The sequence below is a fragment of the Gopherus evgoodei genome, chromosome 1, assembly GCF_007399415.2.
Source record: "Gopherus evgoodei ecotype Sinaloan lineage chromosome 1, rGopEvg1_v1.p, whole genome shotgun sequence".
Lineage (NCBI taxonomy): Eukaryota > Metazoa > Chordata > Testudines > Testudinidae > Gopherus > Gopherus evgoodei.
The window spans coordinates 350489515-350503060 of record NC_044322.1 but is presented as its reverse complement, the minus strand read 5'-3'; the positions used below and the strand labels follow the sequence as shown (position 1 = coordinate 350503060).

The 13546-nt window shown below is 42.5% G+C and overlaps 1 protein-coding gene across 2 annotated transcripts in view; it reads right to left on the bottom strand.

Moving 5' to 3' along the window:
- The window catches only part of LOC115651630, a 165154-nt gene extending 160077 nt beyond the window's left edge, over positions 1-5077 (bottom strand). Inside the window, exons 1-2 of one of the 2 annotated variants that reach the window (XR_004000439.1) lie at positions 4973-5077; positions 4710-4801 (exon numbers count right to left, since the gene is read on the bottom strand). The gene's annotated coding sequence lies outside the window, so the exon portion shown is untranslated. Of the gene's footprint in view, positions 1-4709; positions 4802-4972 lie in introns of those variants that run through there. The other variant, XM_030562843.1, reaches the window with a different exon arrangement.
- Between the last annotated feature and the right edge of the window lie 8469 nt (positions 5078-13546).

Sequence of the window (13546 nt, the reverse complement as noted above, 5' to 3'; positions counted from 1 at the left end):
AACAGCAGCTCTGAGACATGTAACTGTCATTATTTCCTATCATGTTGGCAGCATCTGCTTGCCAACTGACAAACACAACCTAGGTCAGATAAGTTGGGCTGTGCTTGATGAAAAGAAACACATTGTTTTTCTTTTTCATAACATTGCAGTTGTCATCACTGTGGAATGCGACAACTTCACTCCAAAGTATAGTTTTGTCTTGTCAAAGGTAGCAAAGGTGTTCACCTGTAATATGTCAGAATGTCTAAAATCTAGTTACTGTTTGGCCTATATCTTTCTCATTGAGTTTCACTAGAATTACAAATTCTGTGTCATGTCTTTGATCACTGCTCTCATCTGTCATTAGACAGAATGATCCATCATTTCTGATCTGCTTGACTAACAAAGCATTTTCACTGATTATCATTGTTTTCACACATCCATATCTAAAAATTTTTAGGGCATTATCAGGGAGTATTTCCTCAGTGTTTAGGTTTTTATATAACACCAATCATCATGGTATCTAAAATTAGCAGATTACACAGCTTTGTGAAATGATCAACGGCTGCAGATGGTGAGTTATGTTTGGCAACACAATTTGAAGATAGCGCTTCTGTTCTTATTTCATTTCCAGCACTGACATGTTTATCAAGTACAAAGACCTTGATTATCTCAATCAATAAATCAAGTATTGATTAATCTTCATAACAAAGATGGGAAGTGTGGTCCCATACTTAGAACAGGTGGCTGTAAGCTATCCTCAGACTTTCTGAGTATATTGGGCAAGCCATTTGAACATTCCGTACCTCACTCTACGCATCCATATAATGAAGATTTGTGAGTCTTTATATTTATTTGTATTACATTAGCATGTACAGTCCCCAATCAAGGATTGGGATCTCATTGTGCTAGGTACCCTACATATAGAGGCCCTGCCCCAGGAAACTTACAATCTAAACAATAGGTCAGATTCACCACTGTAATGTGATCTGAGAACCAACCATGGAAAGTGATATGTAAATGCAAAATGTTGTTATAGTTTGGCTTGTTCTGGTTCACAACTTGCATGGTAATTGTCATCACAAGAGTCAGGCTCACGTTCATATTCAGGGCCAAAAATAGTCATACAATTTGGCATGTCAACTTTTGCTAACCCATAGAAATTGATGCTTCCACTAATTTTGTGGTGGTATTGTATTATAGCAGTAGCAAGTGTCCCTAACAAGCACCAGGCTCTACTTTGCTGGTTGCTGTTCAAGGAAATCAGACAGGGCTCTTGTACCAAGAAGCTTAAAATCTAGTTTAGAGAGTGCTTTCCTTTCATTTTTCTTTTGCCTCTGCCAGCATGTGTCATGTCCATTTGTCTAGCCATTTATACCACATCAGTGAAGGTGTCTGAGAGTGCTATGTGGCTGGCTCCAGAGATGGCTACTGTCTTATGGAACTTCTCATATCTAGGTCATTTGTTCAACTGTAATCCAAGTTAGAAGTGACCAAATTCTGCTATGTTCTGATGGGTATGCAATAACTTGTGCGATAAGTTAAAGATCTCAGTCTATTTCCTAGTGGAGAAGTGTACACTTCCTAAACACATCATTGAATTGGTTCCCTAGATCCAACTACCCTGTCATTAATACAGGCACTCCCCTCAAAACAAAGCTGAGGTACGATGCCTGAACTGTGTGGTAAAGCTTGCATTTTCACTGGCCAAGACTTTGCTCTCTGGAGTTGACATTCTAGCACTATTCATGAACACTGATTCTCCAGTACCTTGCATTTTATGACATCATTTACACCTGGGCAATATGAGTGTAAAACACTACCATTCAGGTTTTGTAGTACTCGCTTTGCACAGACGTATTATACCAAACTAGAAAAGCACTGAAGTATGTACTTGTCCTTGACTTCAATGAGACCACCTGTCTGCTTAAAGTTAAGCATGTGTTCAAATGCTTTGTTGGATCATGGCCTTAATCACTACACAAGCGATGAGGCTATGAAGAAATCATCCCTAAATTCATTGAACAAATGCCAGTATTGACTTCATGTGTTTTGGAATCACCACTGTCATTATGGCATACACTTAAGTATAGAAAATTGAGATTTTAAAAGGCTGTTCTGTTAAATTTGCTTCTCACAATGTATGCAATGGATAAATATATCCATCAGGGCCCAAACTCCACTTGCCCTCTGGCAAGCGCCTTCCCTTAGTTGCAAAGTACCTTCAGAAAAGAAGTTGTAGACTGAAGATAATACAAAATATGGTGTGCTGTTATTTTAGACCATTTCTCCGTTTCCTTACGCCTTCATTTTGCACAAAGACTATTCATGGTTAATTCTGCTTTTGAAATTTTAACATTAACTTTAACTTTTATTATTAGAAAAGTTAGAAATGATTCAAAGTTCAGTAAATGATAAGCAATTCAAACATACTGCAATGTACTAACTAGAGCTGGTTGAAATTTTGCATAGGGAATTTTTTCCCTCAAACAAATGGTGTAACTGAAATTGAAATTTTTCTTGGGAAAATGTCAGTTTTTTATAAAGTTCCTGTGATGTTGCATCCAATATGGCTTTATCAAAATATGCTTATGAATGCATATATGATGTAACTGGAATATGTTTCATGCTACATATGCCACATAACATATCTCTGTAGAGGTTATGATGTACTGAATCTATTCATCCTATTTGTATGCATGTATCATTTTTGTATTCAAAGCTATGAATATTGGCTGTGTACTGGTTTGATTTTAAGTAGCCTTAGTAAGGTATTTTGACAGCTTCTTTAGAAAGGAATTTCCAAGTTAAGTGGCCAGTCAAGAAACGCTTAATGGACAATGGATCTTGGAAGGCTCCAATCCACATAAGAAGTCTACTTGAGGACGTTCAAGGTAGCATGTGAACCATGGCTGCTACCTGTAAGTTCTGAGTCATGCATGGATATGTGACTTGCCCGTGTGACTCCTAAACTCCATCTTGTAGCTGGGATTCTACACAGGGGAGGGAGGAGTGTCCATTCACAAGAGAAAATCTATTTAAACCCCTGGAACACCCCTCCATTTTGTCTTCAGCTGGCTCAAGAGATAGGCTCTCCATCCCCAAAGAATATCTGAAAGAAATTGGAACAAAGGACAGTAACCACAAGGGTGTGAGTGATTGCTGGACCCAGACTAGAAGGAGGCTAGTCTGTAAAAGAGTCTTATTGGAACATCTCTGAGGTTGAGATTTTATCTGTATTCAGCTTCTTATTGTATTAGGTTTAGACTTGCGTGTTTTATTTTATTTTGCTTGGTAATTCACATTGTTCTGTCTGTTACTTCTTGGAACTGATTAAATCCTATTTTCTGTATTTAATAAAATCACTTTTTACTTATTATTTAACCCAGAGTATGTATTAATACCTGGGGAAAAGGGGGGCAAACATCTGTGCATATCTCTCTATCAGTGTTATAGAGGTTGAACGATTTATGAGTTTACCCTGTATAAGCTTTATACTGGGTAAAATGGATTTATTTGGGGTTTGGACCCCACTGGGAGTTGGGCATCTGAGTGTTAAAGGCAGGAACACTTCTTATGCTGCTTTCAGTTAAGCCTGCAGTTTGTGGGATGCGGTTCAGACCTGGGTCTCTGTTTGTAGCGGCAAGTGTGTCTGGCACAATCAGGCAGGGTTCTGGAGTCCCAAGCTGGCAGGGAAAGCAGGGGCAGAAGTAGTCTTGGCACATCAGTTGGCAGCCCCAAGGGGGTTTCTGTGATCCAACCCGCCACAGTTCCATTAAGACATGTTGAAACAGAGCTTTTTCATTTTGAACTGCCATTTTGAAACAAAATGACAATTTTTGTTTCAACATAAAATGTCATTTTGGTTTATCAATTAAAAAACAAAATGAATGATTTTGATTTCAAAATCTCAATTCAAGATGACAATTTTCATTTTGTTTTGACTGATGTCAAAATTTTCATTTTGGCATTTCTGATTTAAATCTTTTTGGCAAATTTCATTATATGAATGTTTTCAATATTTCAACTTTCCATTTGGTTCAGTACAGAAACTAATTTCAAAACGTCCACTTTTCCCATAGGATGAGAGTTCCATTTCCCAGCCTGTTCTGGTATTACTCTATATGTGTAAGTTGGTAATATTGCCCTTTAGTGTATGGTCCACAGAAGGGACAAAGGCTAATAGTGCTGTGAGCTATTAGACTTCTCCTGTAGTTTGTTAGAGGCCTGTATTTTTGGAACTGAAACAGCAGGAGTCATGTCTTGTAATGACTTGATACTAACCACCACCAGGTACTGTAAAAGTTAGATTTGCTGACAACCATATGAGACGTATGTGTGTGTGTGTGTGTCAGGGTATGTGGGGACAACTGCCCCCCCAGATTTCTGCTTAGCCTGCTGGGGGGGAGGGAGAGGTGCTCCCTAGCTGTGTCTGCACCCCAGCATGCTCGGCCCCTGTCCCTCAGATCCAGGCCTGGGGTAAGGAGCAGAAGGGGCAGGACTAGCTGCTTCACATGCTGGCCACTCTGGGTCACTGCTTTCATCAGATCCCTCACTGCCTGGTCATGACCACTCTGCAGGCACACAAAGCACTTCAAAAGAAGGAAATGATATATTCCTCACCCCTCCCATTTATATCACTGTATGCTGAAATGCAGACAGGTGGGTTGCAGTAGCACTTCCTCAAATGGAGATTTCCGAATCAGCGAACCGTTATTTCATGCAGAGGAAGAATATATTTTTTTTCCATTTTTTTAATTCCTTTTGTGTTGCAGCTGTTTAGCTTCGTGAAATGAAATAGTCCACAGTATGCTGAAAGTCTCTGTGATTAAATATAATCAGTTTTTAATTAACTGGAATTTTTAACATCTTTCTAATTTTCTTTACCAAGTTTGGTTTAAATAAAGATACATTATTGTTACAGCTATATATTTAATATACAGTTTGCAGAAAAAGGAAATGAAAAAGATTATGCAGATAGAGTCTAACTCACCAGCCAAACGCCTTTGTGCTGTTCAGGATCTGCTTAAGAGCTAGGCACCATGTGAGCCCTGAAATAAGACTTAAGTGAGGCACAGAATTTATTCTGGCTCTCTGCACAGGGATGAATTTCACCCTTTGTGAATAATGTAACAGACTTACTGTGCTGGTATGGTGAGCGAGTGTTTCTGGGAACAACCTAAGGGCATAGCTCCTCCCAGATTAGAAGGATCCCTTTCTCAGAGAGGATTCTGAGATGAAATTCGGGAGTTGCCTGTGCTCCCTGCTTTGGGGCAAAAGCAAAACTGTTCTGGGTCAGCAGCACCAGCTGCAGGAGGGGAGATGTCTCTGTATTGCCTTCCAGTAATAAGTGAAGGTGGTTGTCTTGTGCCAGTGCCATTATTCTGGAGACTCTGCATGGCTATCCTAACCTACCCATAAGGGGATTGCAAGGTTATTACCAATTCTACAGTCTAATGGATTGACCATAAACAGGTGTGCAAGGTCAGTTATAGAGCTGGTCAGAAAACGGTGAGAAATTGTAATATTGTAAAATTTGTTTGTGTTTCAAATTGGAACAAAAGAAAATAAAAATGTTGAAATTTTTCATGGAAGTTCTGCAGAAAAAAATTGATTTGGAAACATGGACATATTTTGTTCAACTATATTGCATTGTTTTGTTTTACTAACCCCAGCCACTTTGTGGTGATGTGCTCCTCTGGGGAGCAATCCTCTGCTTTCCTAAGTGCCAATGTGCCAGGCTGATGCATGGACTGCATATGGGTGGGAAGAGTTCTTTGTGCCCCTCCCCCTAATTTGCTTATTGGCTTTTTACAACCTGGTCCTTTATTAGCAGTGTAGGGATGTATGCAGTAGATGTTACCCCCCACTACCACCACAGCAGGATTGCAAGTGACTGGTCCCAGGAGGCTAGGAAGGCCACAAGCTGAGCAGGGAAGACACTGGAACAAATAAAAAGGAAAGGAGCCTGCTTCCTTAGGGGGAAAAAAAATTGGCTTGATTTAAAAGGCCCAAACATCCCGGCTCTAATTAAATCTTCAAATGAAGGGGAAGGGGAGGATGTGGGGAGAAAAACAAACTGTCAGATCTGAAGGGACCATAAAACCTCCCCCTGCAAAAACCAAGCGGCCCAGGGGGCCCATTGATCTGTAGACAGACATTCATCCTTCACCCATTACAAAGACAGCCCAGTTTGGCATCAGTCTTTATAAGCCCTAGCTGCTCATTAAAGCTAAGCTGAACTGCTGAATGAACTTGTGAGCAGTGATTGAAGCACTTTGGCATAGCTGCATGGGGAAGCTCACGCCGCCCCTGCCTGCACTGTAATTGACGATAGCGCATATTACTAGGGCCTGATTTTCCAGAGCCGAGAAATTGCTTCTCATCCCGCATACATTCTTTGTGGTTCCAGCCTTGAGGTTGATATTCACTCCCTACTCTGGGATAACTCCACTGAAATCATTGGGCAGGTGAAGGCCAGATCCTGATCTCTCTGTGGCAGGTGTACTCTATAAAGTCATAAAACCAACAAGGAGTCCAGTGGCACCTTAGAGACTAATAGATTTATTTGGGCATAAGCTTTCGTGGGTAAAAAACCTCACTTCCTCAGATGCATGGAGTGAAAGTTACAGATGCAGCCGCAGGCATTATATACTGACACATGAAGAGAAGGGAGTTACCTCGCAAGTGGAGAATCAGTGTTGACAGGGCCAATTCAATCAGGGTGGTTGTAGACCACTCCCAATAATTGATGAGGAGGTGTCAATTCCAGGAGAGGCAAAGCTGCTTTTGTAGTGAGCCAGCCATTACCAGTCCCTATCCAAGCCCAAATTAATGGTGTTAAATTTGCAAATGAATTTTAGTTCTGCTGTTTCTCTTTGAAGTCTGTTTCTGAAGTTTTTTTGTTCAAGTATGTCTACTTTTAAATCTATTATAGAATGTCCAGGGAGATTGAAGTGTTCTCTTACTGGCTTTTATATGTTACCATTCCTGATGTCCGATTTGTGTCCATTTATTCTTTTACATAGGGACTGTCCAGTTTGGCCAATGTACATGGCAGAGGGGCAATGCTGGCACATAATGGCATATATCACATTAATAGACATGCAGGTGAATGAACTGGTTGTAGACAATCCTAGCTGATCCTGAGGAAGGATGGCTTGGTGCACAAGGGGAGAAGAAGAGCCACCTCAGCAGGGGGAGAATTGTGTAAAGGAGCCCCTCCTCCTTCTAGTTAGACATTAGCCCTTACATCCCTATCTCCTTCTAGCAGGAGCAGTGCTGGAGGGTGTGGGAATTAGCCTGGTCCTGGTAACCACTGCCTGGCTCACTCAGGCGTGAGAGAGGTAGGATCAGGGTGGTTTGCTCTTGTTTAAAAAGGGGACGTTTGGGAAAGGAGCTCTGATCTCTGCTACTCTCGTGGAGCCTGGAGCATATGCATTGCCTCCCTCATGTCATTAAGCCAGGGTGGAAGACTGCCCAGAGATATCAGGGAGGCAATTCATATGTTCATGGCTCCATCCTCTCCTTGGTTCCTCTGGGTTTACACCTTGGTGCTTTCCTGAGCACCAGATTGCATTTCTCCCTGCCCCATAGATGAGGTCTGTAACTGAGAAGGCTCTTTGTACCCGCTTCCTGCCCTTATACAACCATGCAAGGATCTGGCACGATCTAGCCCAATGTCTAATAAATGTATTTTATTTGTACTGCAGCAGGACTTTCCAGCTGTGTTCAGCACTCCCCTGTGCTAAGCGCTGTACAAACATATGGTAAAAGTCAATCCCAAAGTGCTTACAGTCTAAATAGACAAGACGAATCAAGGATGGAAGGGGAATAATATTTTTCAGGAAAGAACCTATAGGATGGCCTGATAGATATACTTTGGTTCTTGTTTGGACAGTTATGATTTAAAATAGTTAAGTCTAGGGACAGTTCAGCAGGTAATAAATATTAGAGCAATAACTAAAAATAGAAAAGAATGTGTAAAGAAACTTGTCATGGCACATTGATTTGGGTGACGGATACCCCAGTACAGCTTTCTAAATGAAACAGAGGAAGGAAAATATCAAATTCTGTTATTTTTACCTTGGAAAGAGCAAAAAAAAAAAAGTGTTGAGGGTTCAGTTGTGTTAGAAATCTGCTAATGTACTGGCAAGGCTCCTAGCTCCTCCAAGCTTGGCATGGGATATTGCTCTCCCACAGAGCAACACTTCTTAATGCCGACCAAAGCAAAGATGTGTCCTACGGTTAGAGCTGGGTACAATTTTTTAGCCAAAACCTTGGTTGAAAAATTTGATTCAGATTGACCAGAAGAAAGATAATTTATGTGAAATTCACCAAATTGCCTTGGTCAGAAAAATAATTTAAAAAATGACAATTTTTTGATGTGAAATGACTTTTGTGTTGAATTTTACTTTAAATTAAGAATAAGTTTTAAAAAAACCCTTAAAAACACAAAGCATTTCTTTTGGGGCTGAACAAAATATGCTGTGAGAGAGGCACATTTTGAATGGTCTCAATCTCAGTGTGGTTAATTTTTTACCTTGAACTCAGGCTGGGTTTTTGTTGTTGTTGTTGTTATTTTTGTTGTTTTTTGACTAAGAGACTTGTCAGTTGCATCATTTTTTACAGGTATTTTGGAGGTTTCATTAAAAATACAGCCAATATGTTCAGCCTTTCCTTTCTGATGGTGTCATCAGAAATGCAGGCACATGCCTGCTCACAGATTCATGTTTCAGAAACATAGATCTGGAGTTCTTCTGCTGCACTGTTTAGAGTTTGAATTTCCTGGCAGTTTGGTGGTAAGTGGTTCCTCTGAGGATGCTTGAGGTTTGCTCTTCAGTGTGAATTTGGGAAACAAGTGGCATATTTGGTTATTATCAGATAACTATCAGTGAGTGGGCTCCCAAATTTGGAGGTACCTGAGCACAAGCCTGAATATCTCTCCAAAAATCGGCTGAACCACTAAACCTGTCATCCTCAAGAAAAGGTTCGGTGCAGGGGTGTTGCTAGGAGAATAATCTTGCAAAGGAATCTTTTGGAATATTATTTTAGCCAGTCTCTGAAAGTGACTGGAAGGACAGCTGTTTGGGGGTAAACTGATACTCTCTATTTTGTACAGAATCCTGGTGAGCTGATAAAGCGAAACACCGTTCTTGTAATTTGTTATCTCAAGGGGTCAGTGACAATCACGCTGCTAGTTCGACCCTTCCTTCTTAGCCCACCGAGGCCAAAATGGTAATCCCAAATGAGAGCAGCACAATCTCTGCAAGACTAATTCAGTGCGTTCTTTGTGCCTGTATAGCAAGTTATTGACACAAGTTTTATTTTTGTTGCTCCTGGTATGCACAGAATTGTAGGACTGGAAGAGACCTCAAGAGATCATCTAATCCAGTCTCCTGCACTCCTGGCGGGACTAAGTATTAGTATGGCCAAGAGAAAAGTGAAGACAGCAGTAGAAGGGGCAGGGAGGTTGGGCATGCAAAGACTCCTGGTCACTTGACACAGAGGACTCACAAAGAGAATCCAGACAACTGCTGCAACATCTGCCTGCAACACAGAAGAGCAGCCACTGTGGTGACAGTATGATCAAAAAACAATACCGTGGAGATACAGCAATAAGTATTGTATCTCTAGGGTGCTTTTGCTTTATTTGTGTAGGTCATTTAAGGAAAACACCAGAAACTAGCACCTTTCCAAAAGCTCAGGACAACTTTGACAGGCACTGAAAGGTCAAAAAGCTTCATCAAGTGCATCAAAGTTCTTAATTCAGAAATAAATAAGGAGAAAACTTCCACCTCCAACAACTAATCCCAGTACACAATGCACCCCCTCCCCCTTGGTATTGTGATCTGTACTGGAGCGATGCTTACAGGCCCCAATCAAGAGCCAAGTCCCGATTGTGCTAGGCACAGGCCATCCAGACAATAAAAGAGAAGCCCTACCCCAAAGAGCTAAGGCCCAGATTTCTAAAGGTATTTAAGTGTTGCTCTGCTCAGCGTTGCAAGACCTAAGTGACAGGAGCCTAAATATTATTTTCAAAAGTGACTCAGCCATTTGGGGCTTTGGAATCCACAGCTTCAAGTTAGGCAACCAGGCTTCCTATACAAGGAAGGGGCCCAATTGGGTGGCTAAAAATGGGATTCCCAAAAACCCGCATACTGAAGAGGGAGTCATCTAAGCTAGCCACTAGGAAATGCTGAGAAGAAAGCTGTGGCCTAAGCCCATCTACTCAAAGGGACATAGATGCCGAACACTGGGCCTAGGGAAAAACCTGTCTCTTCTTGTGATTCACAGCCGTGAACCCTCTCCTGGAATTAGGCGCTTAAGCAGATCAGCTCTTTCTTATGAAAAATTGAAATAGAGGTGGTCTTATACCTACTAGCCTGGTGCTTTACACACACCCTTGGGATGTTGGAAGCTCCACTGTGAGTGATGTGGAGTGGGAACTCGAAACTAGGTTTCCCACCTTTCAAGTGAGAGCTCTAACCAGTGGGCGAAAGTGTATTTTGCATGGGGAGGAGGTTGCGGGAACATGGAGGGCATTGCCCTCTCCAGCTGGATTTGTCAAACCCTTAGCCCTGCTTCCTCCCCGTAGAGGAACATGTGGGAGTGGGGCAGGGCAAGCGGTGATGCCAGGAGCTCTGTGCCTGCTGGGTAGTTTTCCTCATGTGGTCTGCATAAGGGGAAGGCAGGATAGCTGTTCCTGTTGACTCACCGCACAACCCCCATGGGGACACTGACTGGCAGGCACAAAGCACCTGGAATTACTGCTTCTCCCTCCTTCCCTCAGCCCTCCTAGGGGGACACAGAGGAACATTTGTGTGTTGGGGGGGGGTGACATCAGACAGGTGTTCTCCGCTTGCAGGTCAGTTTTCCACTCATGGGCTGTGTAATGGGAGGGCAGATGAGCAGCGACCCAGGAGAGCCTAGCAGCTGAGCTGCTTCCCAAGCTCTATGCAGTGTACAGCCCAGGCAAGTGACCAAGTGAATTACTCCTGGTGGAATTTGAATTCTGCATCTGGCTGAGCTGCTAGTCTGGAGGGTGGGGGCAGGGAAAAGGGACTTCCTCTTCCCCTGGAGCAACTGGGGCAGGGCTGGGGCAGACCAACCCTCAGGAACCTACCCAGCTGCAAGAATCTCTGCATCCCATTCCTGCTTCCCGCCCCCATCACTACTCAGCCTCGGGGAGGGGGGCCTGCTCCTCTGTCTGCCCAACCCATGTGCCTCCAGACTCTGCCACATACCCCCAGAACACCCTCATGAGCCCCTCACCCCTGAATCCTAACCCTGCTGAGCTCCATCCCCCAGCATCCAGACCCTCTTGCCAAGTCCCCCCGCACCTGAATCTCCACCCTGCTGAGCCTCACCTCCTGCATCCATAACCCCCCCAACAAGCCCCATCCCCTGGACCTGAATGCCCCACTGAGACTTATCTTCCCCATCCCTTCCCCTCCCAAATATAGAAGAAACTATATCTGTGGTATTCTGGGATGGGAGTCTCTCTTCTTGAAACTGTTCCACTTGTGACTGGATCTTGGGCCTCCCACTTCTGAAGTGAGTGCCCTAATCACTGGCATATAAAGTCATTCTCTCTGGCCCAATGAATATTTAATTTTTCAAAACAGCTTCAACAGGTCTGTCTCAGTATCTCCTGTTGAAGCTGTTTGATGGTGTTTTAATGAAACGGTGGTGCCTGTTCACATGAAACAATGCAACAGTTACTTTTGGGTTTTTTTAAATCAGGCTGGAAGGGAACCAACTATTACATTCTTCAGATGACAGACCACACTCCTTCTTCCTCTCCGCACCATATTTCTTCCTGCATTTCAGCCTGCACTGGCTCTATGCTCAAGGTCCTGATACAAAGCTGTTCAGAGGGTTGGAATGTTAGTGGTCAGCATGTACTTGGGGTCATCAAAGATGATGGAAGACAAATGCAATTAATCACATGGCCCTTCTGTTTATTATAGTGGTTCTTCCACTCTCTGCGTCTTCAAGTCCTACCTCAAAACACACTGAGGAGGCTTAAAAGCCTTAGTCCTCCCTATTATAGGTACTGTTGACAAAATAACTAAACTTAATGAAAGACATGAAAACCCGCAAATGATTAAACTAATAAAGGGTGTTCCAGGCTCACTACTCAAACAGTTCTTTGATGCATCCTGACTGGTGACCTTTCTTCTTTTATATATTGTCCATTTGGGGGCACAATCTTGTGAGGTGTTGAGCACCTGGGAGTTGAGCACCTCACATCAGGCACTTAGTGGGAATTTCACCTCTGTTCAGAGACCAGTCCAGAGGCTGGAACTGCTGTCTTGAGTGGAACTTATGTGGTACCTAGAGCTGGTCTTCTTCACATGGGTGAATTGTGCACATAGGGCCAGATTCTCAGCTAGCATAAAAATGCCTTAGCTCCATTGACCTATGTAATGCATTGGCTTCAGTGGAGTTACACTGTTTTACACCAACTGAAGATCTGGTCCAGAATCCATTCATAGTCACACAGGGGAAGCACCATTAACTTCAGGGGTGCTACTCCTGAATTACACTGCTGAAAGGAAGATCAGTATCAGGCTCATAGACTGTAGATTCTTTGGGACGGGCTATCTTTATTTGTCTCTTATGTGCCTAGGAGAGCTGGTTGAAAATCTTCAGATGAAACAGTTTTCCTTTGGAAAATGAAGCTATGAAAGAATCACAGCATTTACTGGGACCATGTTGATTTTATTGAGGGTTTTGACAGAAACCAGACAGGCAGGTGGCTAGTGCCTTGCAAACCTACTTGCCTACCTCCCTGGCAATTCTCCTAGCAGGGGGTTTGGGAGCTCCTCAGCAAGCCATCTCATGGGCTCCTACAGAGACAGGGACCCTGAGCAGGTGGGTCTTGAATGCTTTGAAAAATTCCTATTAATTTCTTTATGGATTTTTTTGAAAACGTCCCTCCACTGGAAAATTCCATATACCTGACTTTTTGTTTCAGTTTGGAACAGCATTTGTTTTGGAATGTGAAATTTTCCAAGGAAGAAAAACTCTCTTTTCTACATGGCTCTAGTACTAACTCACTACTGACATAAGATGATACATGGTGTGTATAAGAGATGTATATTTATATATTGGCTAAAATATGTAATAATAGTTTTCCAGTGTGTGCAAATTTGGAAATGAATCTGAATAAGACTGTCATGATTCTCTTAACACTCTATTTCTATGCATTCCGAAATTACTCACATTCTTAACAGTCTTTAAATTTCTCCACAATATGACTACTCCATTCCGCCCTCCATTAGCACTAGAGCACTGAGAGAATGAGACGGCTGGTTACGGGATAATCAGCTGGTGATGTTAACAAGCTTCTTGTTGCACTAAAAGGCCAGAGAGAAATGGGTTATGTTGTAAACATTAACATTAATTCTCACCAGTGACTTTGGAAGGATGTAGGTCACCTGACAACTTGTTTAAACAAAATATGCTACAGCAGTAATAGCACCTGGTAGGAAGGATAATGCCCATTTTCCACAAAGAATTTTATTACCCACCGCCCCTCCCAAAGAGATCCAAGAAGACT